The sequence below is a fragment of the Antechinus flavipes genome, chromosome 4, assembly GCF_016432865.1.
Source record: "Antechinus flavipes isolate AdamAnt ecotype Samford, QLD, Australia chromosome 4, AdamAnt_v2, whole genome shotgun sequence".
NCBI lineage: Eukaryota > Metazoa > Chordata > Mammalia > Dasyuromorphia > Dasyuridae > Antechinus > Antechinus flavipes.
In genome coordinates, this window is record NC_067401.1 from 411,271,536 (window position 1) to 411,290,126 (window position 18,591).

The following is an 18,591-nucleotide window of genomic DNA, read 5'->3' on the forward strand; positions in this document are numbered from 1 at the left end:
CCAAAAGCTCGCTGGGCTGCCTGCCTCCAGGTTCCCCTCGTCTCAGAGTAGATGATCACTCTGGAGAATGAACTATTTGCATCCCCCCATCCTAGGATGTCCCCAAACCTGATTCCTGAGGAAGAGGATGGAAGCACCCTTCAGCAACCTGCAGCTTTCAAGGGGCTCTGGAGATCATGGTCTGGAGAACTCTGGGTGAGAAGATTCAAGCACAACCAGACCGTCATTTCCTTTCTTTTCCAGCACCTGAGTTAGATTCCCATGTTGAACTTTAAAGAAAGCCAGGGATTCCTTGAGGCAGAGGCCAGGATAAAATGTTCTCCAGACATGGGGGGATGAGACCATCATAAAGCAGGGGCTTTACGAAGAGAGATATAATGTCTTACAGGGAACAGAAGAAGTTGAGATTTTGGGATCTTTTCCATTTGCCTTTCTTTTTTGGCTCTTTAGGACCATCCCAGAACTTCCATACCTCTTTACTCATGAAAGCACTAGTGCTAGTAAACCATGGATCTTTCTTAATCATGAAAGATGAATCAAAAAGAAAGAGAATGATGTGAAGAAGTCAGGGTGGGCTTTGCCAGGGGGCATTATTGAATGCTCTGCGGGCATGGTGGGAAAGGGAGGGAGGTTCTGCACCTGGCTAGAGGTACTTTTTGCTCTCCTCAGTCTCCAGGGACCCTACTACCTTCTGTGTTTGCATACAGAGATATTGCCATGTGTGTGGACCTGTGACAAGTGCTAATGCTCCATCACACTTGGATATTCTAACTATGAAATTTCTTTCATCAAAATGACCTTTACTAGTTTCGTTATTACTCTTCCCTGCTGAATCCCTGAGGGACTGAGGCTCTTAGGTATCAACGAACTTTAAAGGTAGCTCTTTCATTCACTGCGCTTTTTAGTCTTTCCTGCTCTCTAAGTTTTAACCTCTAAGTATTTTCTGCCAGTCCTTCTCACCAATATTGTTGTGTAATCTCTTCCTGCTATTCCTCCTAGATACTTGTAGAGAGCACGAGACAATACTACTGTCTTTAGGGAAGATTAAAATAGTCAGGCGTGATGAGTGCACACCTCAAATCCCTGCTCCTGGGGAGGTTGGGGCTGGTGGATGACGAGCCGGGAAATTCTGAGCTGGGGTAGAGTTAAAGCTGACCAGGTATCCCAATCAGGTCCAGCCCCAATACAGTAAGCTTCACATAAGAAAAGGCTACCAGCCCGCCTAAGGACCAGTGAACTAGCCCAGGTTGAAAACGGAATAGGTCAAAGCTCTTATACTAATCAATAGTGCCAATGCCAGGAATGGCCACTGCACTTCTATCCTAGGCAAGAAAGAGACCCAGTTTCTCCTCCCTATCCCTCCCCCAAAAAACAGATTTGATATGATGCTGTACAAACATCACGACAAGAAGGATCTCAACTGTTCTGCCTTTCAGCCCAGTATCAACAGGCTGGCTGTGGAAAGTAGTCAGTCCATTCCTCTTTAGCATCAGAACTGCTGAGAAAACTAAAAACCAATCTGGCAGAACTCAGGCAGCTTACACTATGCACAAAAATAAGTTCCATATGATTGCAACCTAAATATGAAATGTGACAGCATAAAAACTTTAAATGAAAACGGAAGGACATACCTTCTACAACTATCTGAGGGACCGAACCAAATAAGAGATCAAAGATCAGAAAAGACAAATCAAAATTTTCAATTCCACAAAATCCAAAGTCTTTTTTGGGTAAAAAAAGAATAGCTAGAATCAGAAAAATGGTAGGAGGAGAAATAATCTTTGCATCAAATATCAGGATCAAAATTATATATCTAAGATCCATAGAAAATTGGTCACAAATATATAAAAACAAGGGCCATTGCCTAATAGATAAGTTGTCAAGGGAACAGTTTTCAAAAGAATAACTTAAATTTTCAATGACTGTATTTTTAGATGCTCCAAATCTTTAATAATAGAAGAAATACAAATTAAACTTTCCTGAGATTTTGTTTCCTACCTAGAAAATTTGTAAATATAGCCCAAAATAGACATATTATTGTAAGGACTATGGAAAGAAGAGGTTACTAATAACTGTTGATAGTTCTTGATTGACCTGACTAATCTAGAAAATAAATTTGAAATTATTTAAGTGACTAAACTGTTTATACCATTAACGTACTGTGTAAATATGTATGTATATACATATACATATACATACAATGTATAATGTATACATTATAAATGTATAATGAATATACAGAGTGCTTCATAAATTGTGGTATATAAGTATAATGAAATGAAGCATAAAAATGAGGAATTCAGAAATACATGGAAACTTGTGTGAACTGATATAAAATAAAGTCAATGGCATCAGAATAACATATTTATATCTACCACAATGTAATGAAAAGAACAACAAAAGGAAGTTACACTCTAATTTTAATGACCAGCCTTGGGCTCAGAAAATAAACACTCTTCTTAGGTGAGGGATTACCAAGCCAGAATGTTGCCAATGCTGTGTGAAATAGTCAGTATTGTCAATTAATTTTCTTCTTTGTTAAAGGGACTGTTCCATTCTAGGGTGGTAGGAAAAAACCTATCCAGAAATAATTTATGTACAAATAAAAGGCATCAATGAAATTCAGTTTTAAAATCAATAAAATTCAGGCATATGATAAGAGCTTTCTCCTTAGCTTTCCCACTATTCCTACTATAATCATTTATTAAATTTAAAACTAATAGAGAAGATATTCAGGTCAAGTATCATCCCTAGCAGGATTACTACTACACTAGAATACTTTAAATGGCTAATTACCATTATAACATCCTGAAGTCTCAAATGAGATGGGGTCAAGTCTATATTACTGGGGCAAGTTCAATAAAGCCACAGGAGCAGTTATGAAACAACTTGAATCACAGTAAAACAGAAGGAGCAGCTGCAAATGTAGACAGGAAGTGGAAAACCAAGAGCCAACAACTAGGAGCTGGAGAATCAGTCATGTGCTCACAAAGCTTAAGCCAACATGGGAAAAGGACACAGGTTACCTAAATATAAAATATGACATCATTTTTTTTTAAAATGAGAGGAAAATGGAAAAATATACTTTTCTTTACTGTGGCTGAATGATAATTTTTAACCAAACAAGAGATATGAGATCATAAATGACAAAAATAGGCAATTTTATTCACATAAACTCAAAGCCTTAAATAATAATAAAATGTATATAGCTAGAATCAGGAAAAAACAACAACTTCTACTACTGTAGAATGCATAGAACCAGCTGCAAAAAAAAAAAAAAAAAGTGAAGACCAAGAGCTAATAATCAAGAGGTGCAGAATCAGTCATGCACCCACAAAGTTGCTGCTTAACAGCCTGTGTCTCTGCTCTTTGGGTTAAAGTGGACCAGGCAAAAATCCTCTGTTATATATTGGAGGGAATAACTTACCAAAATATAAAAATTAAACACTATCCTCTTTCCTTACTTTGTTATACATTTAATGAATCAATTTCTACATTATTTTCCTATTTTACTACAACACGAGTAAGCCTCATAAGTCACATGAAGACATTCAATTTTTAACATCTAAAATTTCCCAAGTTCTATTTAAATGCTTTTTATATTGTTGTTTTTTTTTTTCTCCAGTTTCATTTCTAACCTTAATTCTATTTCTAAGCTCTCTTAGAAACCAGTTCTTAAGAACTTTCTAATGCTCTCTGTGATTAAAGCAGCTGGGGAAAAGCACTTCGGGTAACTTCAGCTTTCAAGAACAATTCTATGTATCTGTAACAAATGGGAAGAAGCAAGAACAAACTCTTGTCAAAAAGAGAAAAAAAGTAAAGCAGCTAAAAAGCCTTTTTAAAGACTAGAAAAGACAGCCCATGAAAGTTCATGGAGCTATCAAAGAAAGAGACCTGTATGACTACACTCTTTATTTTTACCAAACAGGACAAAAGCAAGAAGAAAGAAGAGAGGGGAGAATAATGAATAGATTCCTTTTTTTTTTTTCATCATTTGGAAGCAGTTATGGATTGATACACTTTAAATGACAGCTCTCATTAAAAGTAAAAAGAGTCACCTGCAGTGGCTTTTGATATTAGCCTAACCTGAAGCTCTAGAGCTATGACAATACCTCAGGAAATACTTTCGAATTCTATATCAAAAGAAAATAAATGAATTACAGAAGAATATTCAGAGTGAGCTCTGTGGGTAAAAGTAGAGATTAGAATATATTTTTAATATTTAAAATTATAAATAAAAGTATATTTTAGTGGAGAGGGTTATTCCCCGCTTTTGTTTTCCTCTTTAAGAACTGAATAATACCTTCAAAACCTTAATTAGTAGTTCTATTCTTCAGGTTTTATTTTAAAGGCATAACTGGCATGAGAAATCTTACAGAGATAGAAATAAAGAATTTGTTGGGTGAGCAAAACAGCCAAAGGTAATTTAGACATTATGACCTTGGGTAAACGGGAGAGTGGTGGTACCATTAATAGAAACAAAGGCAAAATAGTTTTCTATTCTAGCCATTTAAAATTTAAAATAATTTGATTGTGAGTTCCTTAGGGGCATCTTTTGTCTCTTCTTGAGTCCCCAGCACTTAGCACAGTGTCTGGCACATAGTAGGTACTTCATAAATGTGATTAATTGTTTGATTAAAATGTTAGTGTTTTATCCAGACAGAGATTTCCAGCAAAAGACAGAAATACAGTACTGAACTCTGGGATTTAAATCATTTGTAAAGATTTAAGAGAAACAGATGTACAATGGGAAAATGCACTGGATTATATGTCAGAGAACCCGAGTTTGTTTCTAGTTAAATTACTTAATTTTTTCCTCATATGTAAAATGGAGAGATTGGACTAGATATCGTCTGAGCTTCCTTCTAATATAAAAATCTATCATTCTTTGATCTAAGAAGAGATTATAGGAATGGATGAGACCATAAGAAAGAGATAAGAAAAGAGGCAAGGGCCTAGGTTAAAACTCCAAGAAATATTCATATTTAAGGGTCAGAGCAGAATAAGTGCCTACCAAAAAGAACAGAATAAAAAGATATAGGAAAATTCAGAGAATTAAGAAAAGCATCATCAGAAAATGGCATCACAGAAATCAATGGAAGAAGGGATATCAAAAAAGAGGGAATGGTGTAGAACATCAAATACCACTGACATTTCACTGCTACACTTCAATACCTGATGTATATCAGTTGGTTTTCTTTTTCCTTTTAACAAAGTCTCAGAAGGGCTAAGATCTGTCGGTGTAGCTAGCCTTCCAGAGTCTCCTCTGTGAATTGTGACTAATCCCCAGGTCCTATGACCAGAGCCCAGTGCTTTTTCCCTGCACATGCATCTGTGTTTGCCAAAGAGATTTCTCTCCTCCCCACCGCACCCCAGAGCTCCAGTCCTAGATTCCTATTTTTCCTAGAAGCATTCTTGCCCTACCTCCTTTTAGTCACTTATTCATCCACTTTACCTCTGTGAATTGATTACTATATACAAAGTTCTGTGCCAGGAGCTGAAGAAGCTACAAAGATAAATAAGACACAGAACATGTTCTCAAAGTGCTTAAAGTCGAGTCTTCAAAGGAGCTCAGCAAAATATTTTCCATATGAAGAACGTAAGGCATGCAGAGAGCACTTGTGCAATAATGCATGTGTGTGACTAAATCCCATTCCTAACAGACTTGCTCACTGACTTCTGATAAATAAAACAATGAAAGGGATGTAAACTCCTGAAGTTTCTATGATTCTTCATGGAAACCTAATACACTTAATTTCTATATCAGACACTCACAGTTCAAGCAAGAAGACAAACACTGAAGCAGCATCCTACCCACCTGTCATCTCCAGGATTTTCTCCAAAGGAGGGAAGTGGCAAGCCAGAGTCAGTGGCGGGCAGGAGGGGGCAAAGGGAGAGCAGGAGAGCTGAGGCTGCTCTCTGTGAGGCTGACAGGCCGCAGGAAGCCAGAAAGGGAGGCTCACAAGCAGCGAGTCAGGTAGGTGGCTCAAGAAAAGCTGCTCAGCTGTTATTCTGATTGTTTTCTCTGCTGAGAAAAGGCCCTTTGCCCTGAGAATGTTGCAACAATGGCTAACAGGGATTGATGCCCAAGATAAGTAAGAAGATAGTAAAAGAGCACCTGGTTATACAGGTTGAATTTGAATCACCTGGTCCAGGTGAACTACATCCTCCAGCACTGAAAAGCCTGATAGAAATGATTGCTAAGCTATCAGCAATGATATGGGAAATAGTGGAAAATGAGAAAGGTACCAAAGGAAGGCAAAGGATGACTTAATTTTTACTTTAAAAAGAAAGAAAAAAGATGGAGGAATCTGCAAACTATAGGCCAGTCTTGACTTCCTTTTTGAAGGGACATGATGGCTAAATTTATGTGTCTGAAGAAGAAAAGGGACTTTGGTCCCAGAGACACACTACCGTCAAAGTGTGGAAGTTGCCAAGAGAAGATCAAATTTGGGTTTGATTATCGGGGGAAAAATGTCCTAATAATTGGTATTGTCCAAAAAAGGAATAGATTATGTTGGGAGGCAATGGGTTCTACCTTATTAGAGAGAGGTCTTCAAATATAAGCTGGATGATCCCTTGTCAATATGTCATAAAGGGGAGTCCTTTCAGGTCTGGGAGAAACTTCATGGCTTCTTTCAACTCCAGAATTCCATGATTTTGATTTACATATTCTATCTGAAGCATGTTGGGTTGTATCCTAAAGGATAGGCTTTTGATACAGGGAGATGTGACTCCTAATTACTGAGAGACTGCTTACCTGTACTACATACAGTGTACACGAAGGCAAAAGACTTTGGAGGAGGAAGAAAAGGAGGTACAAAAAAAAGGTATGAGAGACAAGGTACAAATCTCTGAATGGCTATAATGGGAGAGCTAGGGCCTCAGGAATATGGAGGCTAATATCCCAAAATGCTCCTTGATTCCCAGCATCTGTATCCCCCGGAGACTGCAAAGAGCAGACTTCTTCAGTAAGATTATTCTCTCCATGGATCAACTGAAATGCAACCTTATTCCCAAATCAAAGAGCCCACTTCCTCCTACGTATTCAATTGTCTACATTAATTTGTACAACCATCCCCCAAACTTGTGTTTTACTGCTTGCTCAGATAAATATGTTTGCTCAGTATTTATACTTGCCCTTTGTTTACTAAAGTGTTTGATGGGAGGGAGCTAAGTTGGCCAGAAGTAACCTGTTACTCTAATTGTTCAATGTGATCAAGGAGGATAGATGCTATTCTGAACTCCTAAGGGGGAAAGGTTCAGGAAATGGGCCTTTATATAGCCCTACCTTATGCCAGACACTGTGCTAAGCACTTTACAAATATTTACAAATAGCTGAGGTATCGTAGATAGACATAATTCTAGCCTGGTCTACCTCTTGGGGGGGTTAGGTTGATACAGAAAAATACAAGAGTGGAGTGCCTTTCTCTGGTTCCACTCAAAGATGGAAACTACATTTTCCCTTGGAGATATGGGTTGGAATATTCTCGATCTTAACTATTTATATATTTCCCTACAATGAGGACCACGCTATATCCTTTAAACCATCACATATATTTTTTGACTGCATTAAACAGTAGATTTTCCTTGATAGCAAATGTTGTAGTAAGAGCAAAGGCCTATCATAACCACTAGAGAGGCATATTAAAAACTTTCCAGTAAAACTGAAAATATTAATAGATGATATTTTCGTTAGTCTAAAAGCCTTTTCCAGGTTCACTTTCCTCAGGAATATGGATGAAAGAGTGAGAATAGAAGTAATTTCTTAGAGAAACAAATTAAGAATAACAACCAAGTTTAACTACCATTGAATTAAGATCATTGCCCTCAAAAGTGATTGACATTGTCCCCATCCAAGGGTGATATTCGCTTTTACATTCTAGGTTAAGATATTGATCACAGACGAAAAAAACCATTTTCAGTCCTCGAATGAGTAGTGATTATTGTTCTGGACTGCAAGCCCAAACTATATTTTAACACACTATTTTTTCCTTGTTCAAGGTAAATGTTTCCTCAAATTGTCTCAAGATAAAGATATGTGCGAGTACATGTGGAAACTATAAAGGTCTGGACTTGTCTCACTCTAAACTAGAAATGACTTCAAGACAGAATAGTGTTAAAATATCTGTAATGATTTCTGGCAGACTTGTGCAAAAAATGTGAAGCACACTACTAATATTTTTTCTCCAACACAAGTATGCTCTGGGCTCACTCTCTGATGAAGACTTGCCTTATCTACTCCTATATAGAATCTAAGACATCCTGCAGGGGTCCTCAAACTGTGGCCCACAGGCCAGATGCAGCAGCTGAGGACGATTATCCCCCTCACCCAGGGCTATGAAGTTTCTTTATTTAAAGGCCCACAAAACAAAGGTTTTGTTTTTACTACAGTTCGGTCCTCCAACAGTCTGAGGGACAGTGAACTGGCCCCCTATTTAAAAAGTTTGAGGACCCCTGTGATGTTCTCTTTTCTAATCTCAGCTGTTATATATATATATATGAATCTTTTTCATCTTCCTCACCACCATTATGGTCAAGGCATCCATAATGTGGGCTAGTTCAGCCCTCCACTATGTTATCCCTTCTATCAGGAGCCAGTGACTCCTGCATGACTTCCATTTAACCACTTAACATTACTGAGCTTGTACAAAGAGAGTTACTTTGAAATAACAAAGACTGATATTTCCTTCCAGTATCTAGAAGACACATTCTCTTCTATCCCACTTTGGACCCTGGGAAGGGTAGGTTTATTCTTAGTTTAGTTCCTTTTTATCCCATTCGTATCCCAAACAAAATTAATGTCCAAAGTTGGATAAGTCTACATCTCAGTTACCTGGGGCTAGATAGTAAAGGTCATTTTTTGCTCAAGGCATTGGATCCTAGGTGGTTTGGACACCACTCTCCCTCCACCTATAAATGCCAAGGCATACCAGGATGCTTGTATCCGCAAGGTCAAATGGCAAACCAGGTTGGGAGGACTCCAGGTCTCTTTCCTTGCAGATGTATCTCTCAGTGGAAGAAGCCAGCCACAGAGTACCCAGGACCCACCAAGAATTCAACTGAAGAGAAAATGGATCAAGACACGGGACTAAGGCTGGCTCTGGCCTTTCAGAAGATGCCCTCGAGCCCCGTTAAACAGCTAGTCAAAAAATCTCCTTGTAACCATGGTTAGTAACCTGGCAGCATCACAGCATCCCTATGCATTGGTCACCCTTCTTCTTCACACAGGGAGATCCCGCCCAAGTGCTTGTTCCCTCTCCCTGGATACCTATAGAACCCATGACCTCACTGGAGCTGTGGGGTCCTGGACCTAAGAGGTCATCTCCCTAGGCTACAGCATTGCTTTGTTAACTCCCCCATCACACATCACAAATCTTATCTCCTCAGCTAACCTTGCAGCTCCTTGAGGGAAGGAATCTTCCCCTTCTGTCCTATAACTTTCCAATGTACTTATGAAACATTTCCACCCATAGCTCCCTGGGCTGGGAACTCTACAAAAAGCCTGTTGACTGTGTTGGCCACCTGAGCCTAACCCAGTGTCCTGCACCCTTTTATTTATACTCTTTATTTTATTATGTGAGCTACTAGTCGTCTGTTATTTCTATTGCATTCCCTTCCTAAATGGTGGTAGTGGACTTGTAAGCAAGAGAATCCGCATCTGAACTCTGCCCGTGGACACTCACCCCCTCTATGACCAAGGAAAAGGCTCTATTTGTGACCCTGAAGAATGGTGATAATGAGATAGTATTTGTAAGACACTCAGCAGGGAGCCTAGCACATAGGAGGAGCACATCTGTAAATGCTTATTCCTCTCCCCAGTACCTGATACCATTATGTGACCTTGGGCAATCATCCACTGTGGCAGGAAGGAAGGAAGCTGGGTGGCTCAGTGGATAGAGCACTGGGCCTGATCAGAAAGACCTGAGTTCAAATTCCACCTCAGACGCATTATCTGTGTGACATTGGCAAGTCACTTAACCTCAATTTGCCTCAGTTTCCTCATCTGTAAAATGTGCTGAAGAAGCAAATTGAAAACTATTTCAGCATCAAGAAAACAGCAAATGAGCTCATGAAAAATTGGACACAAATAAACAACTACAAAATGTCAGGTGCTGTTCTAAATGCTCGAAATACAAATGTTTAAAATGAAAAACTCCTATTTATAAGGAATTTCTTTATCCTCTAGAGTTATAAAATGAGGGGGGCTTGAACTAGAAAACCTCTAAAGTCCTTTCAGCTCTAATCTATGATCCCATAACCTTAAAAGAATTATTGGGAGGAATATATAAATGTCAGCTGGAATTATTAGCTCAGTGTTTAATATACAGTAGGTACTTCATAAATGCATTTTGTTAATACAATGAAAAGTCAAGGATGACAGATGTTACAAATCTGAGTTACTGGATAGTGGTACCTCCACAGTAATAAAGAAGACCAAAAACAAGAAGGCTTGAGGGGGTGGGGGAAATTAATTCGTTCTGCTTTGGACCTATTGAATTTGAGATGATTAATAGGACATCCGGTTTGAAATGTCCCACAGGCAGTGGGTAATGGAGGATTAGAGCTAGGAAGAGAAACTTGGGGTGGAGATAGGTGGATGTATACACAAATACATGTGTGTGTGTATTCATGTTGGGAAATCATCTGCATATTCATTATATTTGAATCAACAGTAAATGATGTTTTTAATCCAGAGAAATAGAAGAGAGAGAGAAATGAGAAGAGGGCCCAGGATGGAGCCTTGTCAATCAATAACTGGGCAATCCCACTGCAAAAGAATTCTAATTATTTTCTGTACCCTCAGCCACACCAAAATCCCCAGAAAAGTTGCACAATACCACTTCAAATAATCTCTATGGAGAAATCTGAGTCAGACTAGAATTTCTCCGAAAGACTGTTTCTCTTAACTCCATGTGGAAAATCAAGAATGAGCAAGAAAGAAAAAAACATTCAGCATTCCTGCTTTGCCAGGGGCAATTTTTCTCTGCTGTTCCAACTGGACTTCAGACTTTGTGTATTTTTTGCCTCAATGATAGTATTTGGCAACAGTTTTCAATAATAATAATAATAATAAAGAGAAAAGGCCAGACTGCTTTCGTGCTACCCTTGTGAACCTCCCCTGGGAAATGCTGTTCTTTGCTCAGCAATTCCTGCTCAGCCCTGAGTGCCAACACAAGGAAAACAGCTGGACTCACTTCCTGAACTCCATTCAGGCCCCACATTCTCCTAACAAATCTTGAAAGAGGAAAGCTGGAGGGGGAGTATCTAAACAGAATAGAGGCTAAAATAACAATCCCTCAGAGTTCTAAAAGAGATGGAGGAGCCTCTAAAAGAGAGATGTACTTATTGCTTAGAACTCTATAATTACAATAAAAGCCTCCCTGATAAAAATTTTAAAGTTTAAAATGACTGCATTGTAAATCATGTGACTGCACCAAGCATTGCTCTGTAAACCCTAATGAGGCAGATAAAACTTTCTACCTTAATTGTCCAGAGGAGCATGAGAGTGAATTGTTAGGAAGGCAACAAGTTATTCACAGGTATTTGTTTTTTCAACAAAGCATCACTCTGATTTTTTAAGGTGAAGGTTTTTCTTTCCATTTCTACTTTTATAGTAAAGAATCCTCATGAAATATATTTTTATTAAATCTGAAGTATCAGTAATCTGCCTAGGCTTTGGAAAGGACCCAAAAGCCCAAGCAATTCATGGGAGGTCTGCAAAATCCAATAATTAGATTTAAGCAGAGGGATATGTTTATCTTTCAAAATCATAACCAGTTAATACACTGAATCACTTCACTCTGCCTCCAAAAAGAGGATCCTCTTTCAGAACATCTAAACAGTACTTCCTCTTTCTCCTGCTTGACCCGATACATCTGTCTGATGTTAAAGGGACCATCCATTTAATCACTATCATATAACATAAGTGACAAATTGGAGGAGTGGAACTATGTCTTATTCATTCACAAGCACAAGAGCTCCTGGCCCCCTGTAGAGCAGAGTATGTTAGTCTAGGTAGGTAGGTAAGTAGGGAGGTAGGAAGGAAGGAAGGAAGGAAGGAAGGAAGGAAGGAAGGAAGGAAGGAAAGAAAGGAGGGAGGGAGAGAGGAAGGAAAGGTAGGAAAGAAGGAAGAGAGGAAGGGAAGAAAGGAAGGGAGGGAGGGAGGGAAGAAAGAAGAAAAAAAGGAAGGAAAGAAGGAAGGGAGAGAGGGAAGGAGGAAGGAAGGAAGGAAAAAAGAGGATAGAGAGGGAGGGAAGAGAGGAAGGAAGGGAGGGAGAGAAGGAAGGAAGGAAGAAAGAAGGGAGGGAGGAAGGAAGGAAGGGAGGGAGGAAAGAAAGGAAAGAGGGAGGGAGAGAGGAAGGAAGGAAGGAAAGAAGGAAGGAAGGAAGGAACGGAGGGAGGGAGGAAGGAAGAAAAAAGGGAGGGAGGAAAGAAAGGAGAGAGGGAGGAGAGAGGAAGGAAGGAAGGAAGGAAGAGAGGAGGAAAGAAAGGAGAGAGGGAGGGAGGAAGGGAGGGAGGAAGGAAGGAAGGAAGGAAGAAGGAAGGAAGGAAGGAAGGAAGGAAGGAGGAAGGGAGGAAGGGAGGGAAAAAGGAAGGAAGGAAAGAAGGAAGGAAGGAACAGAGGGAGGGAGGAAGGAAAAAAGAAGGGAGGGAGAGAGAGAAGGAGGGAAGGAAGGAAGAGAGGGAGGAAAGAAAGGAGAGAGGGAGGAGAGAGGAAGGAAGGAAGGAAGGAAGAGAGGGAGGAAAGAAAGGAGAGAGGGAAGGAGAGAGGAAGGAAGGAAGGAGGAAGAGAGGGAGGAAAGAAAGGAGAGAGGGAGGGAGGAAGGGAAGGTAGGAAGGAAGGAAGGAAGGAAGGAAGGAAGGAAGGAAGGAAGGAAGGAAGGAAGGAAGGGAGGAAGGGAGGGAAAAAGGAAGGAAGGAAAGAAGGAAGGAAGGAACGGAGGGAGGGAGGAAGGAAAAAAGAAGGGAGGGAGAGAGAAAAGGAGGGAAGGAAGGAAGAGAGGGAAGAAAGAAAGGGTTAAGAAAGGAGAGAGGGAGGGAGAGAGGAAGGAAGGAAGGAAGGAAAGAAGAAAGGAAGGAAGGAAGGGAGAGAAGGAAGGAAGGAAAGAAGGAAGGAAGGAAGGAAGGAAGGAAGGAAGGAAGGAAGGAAGGAAGGAAGGAAGGAAGGAAAGAAGGAAGGAAGAAGGAAGGAAGAAGGAAGGAAGGAAGAGAGGGAGAGAGGGAGGAAGGAAGGGAGGGAGGGAAAGAAAGGAAGGACAAAAGAAGGAAGGAAGGAAGAAAGAAAGAAGGGAAGAAGGGAGGGAGGGAAGAAAGGAGGAAGGGAGGAAGGAAGGAAGGAAATACATTGTTTTAATCTGAATACAGGCTGTCTCCAAATTAAACTTTTTTGAAAGAAAATCTCTCTTACGTATGTATACAGAGGCACTCGGCACTAAAAAGCTAAGTAGGACATAGCCAGAAGAGAAATTTGAACCCAGGCCTCCTGCTTCCTATTCACCAAGCTTATTGCTCTGTCTTTCCACAATGTATGAGTGTATAAATGAGGATATAAAGTTAGTCTGACATCAGATGGCTTGGGTTTGATTCCTGCTGCACATATTTATGGGGCTCATCTTCCTCACCTGTAAAACAAGAATCTACTACTAATTACTTTATCAGATTTGGGGATTAAAATGTTTCAAAATTTAAGGCACTCTATAAATATGTATTGTCATTATTCATCACATACCATTCCATATGAAAGATCAAGGTTTTTCAGCTCACTGCTGTCATTAAACTGCCTACTCCGCACCTGCTTCAACAAGCCCATCATAAATATACCAAATGCTTTCCCCCCACAGATTCCCTGTATTCCTGGAATATTCCCCCCACCCTTCTCCCATCTTAAACCTTTCTGACTGATTCAAATTCGATGTCTTCCCCAAGACCCTTCTCCCACTCCCATCAGTATGGAATTTACCCCCTCAGATCTCACATAACACTCTATTTTTTACCCTTTTCTAAGGCACTAATCAGATAATTTTGTACATCATAATTACCTGTGTTTCTTATAACTGTGTATACTCATCTAGTAAATAATAAGTTCCTTGAGGACAAGGGATATGTCTAATCTAAACTCCCCCACCCCCAGCAGTTACAACAAAGACTCTACCGACTTCAAAAACTCTACAATCAATAAACATAGTGCACCAAGCATTATGTTAAACCCTGGAGATACAAAGAAAAAGACAGTTCCTGCTCCCAAAGAGCTCAGTCAAATGGCACAGATCACAAGCCAACAGCTATCTAAAAGATACTGGAAAAAATCAGCAGAGAAGACAGGCTCTCTGTTAGAGGGAACCAGGAAAGGGTCCCTGGAGAAGGTGGAATTTTAGCTGGGATTTGAAGGAAGCAAGAGGAGGTGGGGAAGGAGCATATTTTAGGTGCCTCCAGTGGGGAGATGGAGAAACCCCTTACACCGAAGCTCTCATTTGTCACATTTGTTGGCTGCTGCCAGGGTACTTTCCTTTCCTATGGGAAATCTACTGAAACATCCAAACTGTGATGATGATATTTATCAAATGGACAATTTGTCCAGTCAACCCAGACCCAAAGTACTGCAAATGGGGCAACCACCCAGAACCTAAGGTATACAAATATTCTACTCAGATAAAGAGGGTCCGCCTGCCCCTGCCCAGCCTTAGCTTTTGTTTCCCATGAACCCAACATGGAATAAGTTCTTAGGCCCCGGACAAGGCTGCCCCTTTCTCTCTCTCTAGACCACCAACTCCAGACAACTTTTGTAGGAGGTTAGAGCTGGCGGGACCTTTAGGTTTGAGATTGGAACAAAATACACATATAGTCCATCTAACAGTTAACAAAAAACAAAAAAAAATTATTTAGCAGAAGAATATTCAGGACAGGGAAGGAATGTTCACTGAGACTATCCCATTGATTCAATTGAACACAGATTGCACCTTGCCAGTGCTACTGCAGGTCTGTGGAGAGAAACCTGTGAAGAGGTCCTATTCTCCAGGTCCTGGCTGTTTTTATACTCAGACAACCTGAAAGTTATGTATGAACCTGTATGGCCTGTACCACTTAAATATCAATGTAAGTTTCATTAATAATAGTACTATTTAGGAAGGACTGATAAAAGTCTGATAAAAAAAAATTTGTAAATAAAGAAATTAATGCAGACAAGTTACTTGCTCAGGGTCACCAACCTAGTTATCTAGTCTCTGATGCTAGATTTGAACTCAGATTTCTGACTCAAAGCCCAGTTACCTAGCTGTCTCAACATAAGCTACCTTGTCGGGAGATCTTAGAATATTTGTCCAACTACACTTTTCCTCTTTCACATTCATTCCATGGTATAATAATAATAATAATATATTTATAATATATAATATATTATAATATAATTATATTGATAATATATCATATAAAAATAATAATAGTAATAATAATTATTATTACATACACTATGTTCAGATACTGACCTAAGTGCTTTATAATTATTATCTCATTCAATCCTCATAATAACCCTGGGAGATATATGCAATTATTATTCCCATTTGACAGATGAGAAAACTGAGTCTAATAAGGGTTAAGTAAGTTGCCTGGGGACACATAACTCACAAGTGACCCACTCCATATGTATTTAATTGGTTCCTCTCTCCTTTCTACTTCCCCATGCAATAACTGTTCTACACTGAGTCACAGACATATTCAACTTAATCCCCCTCCCATGCCAAACCATGATCACTAGTTTCAAGAGGCCATCCTCATGGTCTTTTATAATCCACAAAGTAATTACTATTGAGGACAGCTATGAGCACGCTGTCTTCCCTGAGGGAAGTCTGCCTTTCCCTCATAATTTCCAGCCTTACCAACAGTAAGCATTTAAGAAATGTATGATTAATTTGTTAATTAACGTATTCAGGAAATCATCTTTTCCACAGTTAATAGTTATAGAATGGTTCCACTGACATCTTAATTTTTCTGCCTAGTATGAAGGCATCTTTCCAATAAAAACCAATCAGAGCTCTGCCTTTGGAAGTTATTCTTGAAGGGCTTATTATGTACTTTCAACATAATTAAATTACCATTTAATGTATTCAAAAAAAATTGTCTACCTCAGGTGCCATCTCAGCACTCCACAAACCTATTTCTGTCTGGGATACACAAGTAGGTATAAATATAGCTTTAATGTCCTCAACAACCTTTTTGATAATTTTTTTTACAGGATCACCTATTCTAGGTGATTTAATTTTTTAAAAATTTTAAAACAGGTGTAAACTCCAAATCCATTTTATGAGTAGGTCACTAGGCAACCAGTACCACCTGTTGTCAAGGTTTTACAGCTTCTGAATGTCAGGAACATTGAGCACATGGAAAAGGAAATGGGATTTTTAAAAATTTTTTTTAGGATGGAAACTCCAATGTCCCCAGCACATCTTTTCATAACAACTCAATTTTTGTAGGAAAATGTGCCCAGAACCCTCCTGACTACTATTCTTAGTGAAAATGCAACCAACAAAACACAGAAATACAGATGCACATAAAAATTTCCTTACAGACACTTGCAACTATTCTGCCCACCTACATGCACAAGTCTCATCTAATTCCTAAGTCTGTTCCAGCCTCAAAGTAATAGTAATAGGTAACCTTTTTTTCTTAAGACTTTAAGATTTGCAAAATATTTTACATTTTACATAAATTCTAAACACAGTGAGCTAGAGAGGTTTTCTCATGCTACCTACCTTGTTGGCAGAACCCAGTGAAAAAAATGTAAGTTAAGCATTTTGAAAGTCTTAAGCTCTCCATACATACCGACTATTGTGATTACATTGTTTTATGCTGCAACATAATAGCTAGCTTTTTCCCAAAGATTCACCAACTTGATTCACTCTACTTTCTCCCCCACACCATTAAATAGCAATGAATGCAATTAATTGTTGCCTCATTTCTTTTTGCTTTTCATGCTAGCATGGCCAAAAGCATCCTGGGGCAGACTCTGGAGTGGGAAGAACCTGTGTTCCCTTGCCTCTATTCCCTATTCTGCATTTTTTTCTCCCTACTTGGAAGCCTATTGAGAAGAACAGATGATTCTTTTATGAAGTCTACTGAAAAATTCCCAGGTTCCATATGTTTGCTGAGGTTTCATTGTTAAGTAAGAGCTCCCCTGCCCATGATACTAAAAGAGTGATTATGGGTTTTACTCATGTTTTGTACAAGTCAGATTTGGGATGGAGGAAGGGAGAAATGGCTTATACTTGGAAAATATGAATACAGTAGAGTGAAGAGAAATTAGACTTTGTCCGAATTGCCTAATTTCTGAATGGTTAGGATACAGTTGTTTTTACACAGTGTGGAAGGTTACGTCAAACAATCAACAAGCATTTATTAAGTACCTGGTATGAACTAGACACTGCTGGGAATTGAGGATACAAATTAAAAAGTAATTGCCCTGTCCGTATGAAGTTTGTATTCTAATGGAAGGGTATTCCACCCAATTTGTTATTCAATTGTTTCACTTGTGTTCAGCACTTGGTGACCCCTTTTGGGCTTTCTTGGAAAAGATGCTGCAGCAGTTTGCCATTTCTTTCTCCAGCTCATTTTACAGGTGAGGAATTGGGGCAAATGGGGTTAAGTGACTGGTGCAGGGTCACACAGCTAGTAAGTATCTGAGGTTGGTTTGAACTCAGGTGCTCCTGACTCAATGGCTGGTATTCCATGCACTGTGTCACTCAGCTGTCCAATACCACAATTACAGACATACCTGGGTGGTTGGGGTGCACAAAATGAACCCCGCCATGAAAGAGGCTGAATTGGTAGAATCAGTAAGATTTAGCCCCTGTTGGAATGGGGAATGAGTGGGAAGAGAGAGGTAAGAAAAGCCTACATTGTGAACCTGCATGCTGGAAGAACAGTGGTACTCTCAACAGAAAGAGCAAAGTTAGGGGGAGAAGTAGACGTAAGGAGAAAGAGAATGAGGTTTGTTTTGTACCTGCTGAGTCTGAGGTGACTATTGGATGTTCAGGTCAAAATATCGAGCAAAAACTTGGAGATGTGAGTCTGCAGCTCAAGAAGCAGACGAGAGCTGGATAGGCAGAAAAGGAATTAATTGCTGGTGGTTGAACCCATGGCAGCTGCTGAGATCACCGAGAAAGAGTGCAGAGACACAAAAGGAGAGTCCCTGGGAGGGCATCAGAGTTAGAAAGACAACAACAGTCAGTGGTCCCATCTCTTGGTTGACTAACATTTCCATTGAATACAGAAGAAAGGCAGAAAGTGTGGGTGGGCAGACCTCAAATCTTCAGTTATTATGGTCAGAATGCATGATGCAGGGAAAAGAAATTAATAGGAGATGAGCTAAAAAGGTAAGGGGATGAAAGAATGTTAAATGTCTTAAATGCCAGGCTCACTTGGGATCTGAGATTCAAAGAATCCTAGAGCTGGGAGGGAGGTTAAAACTCATCTTATTTCACAGGAAGACAATGAAACTCAGAGATACTGAGTGACTTGAGAATGTGGACTCCTACCAAGTGCTCTTTCCATCCCACCACACTGAACAGTGATGAGCTGATGAAGGTATAGGGGCAG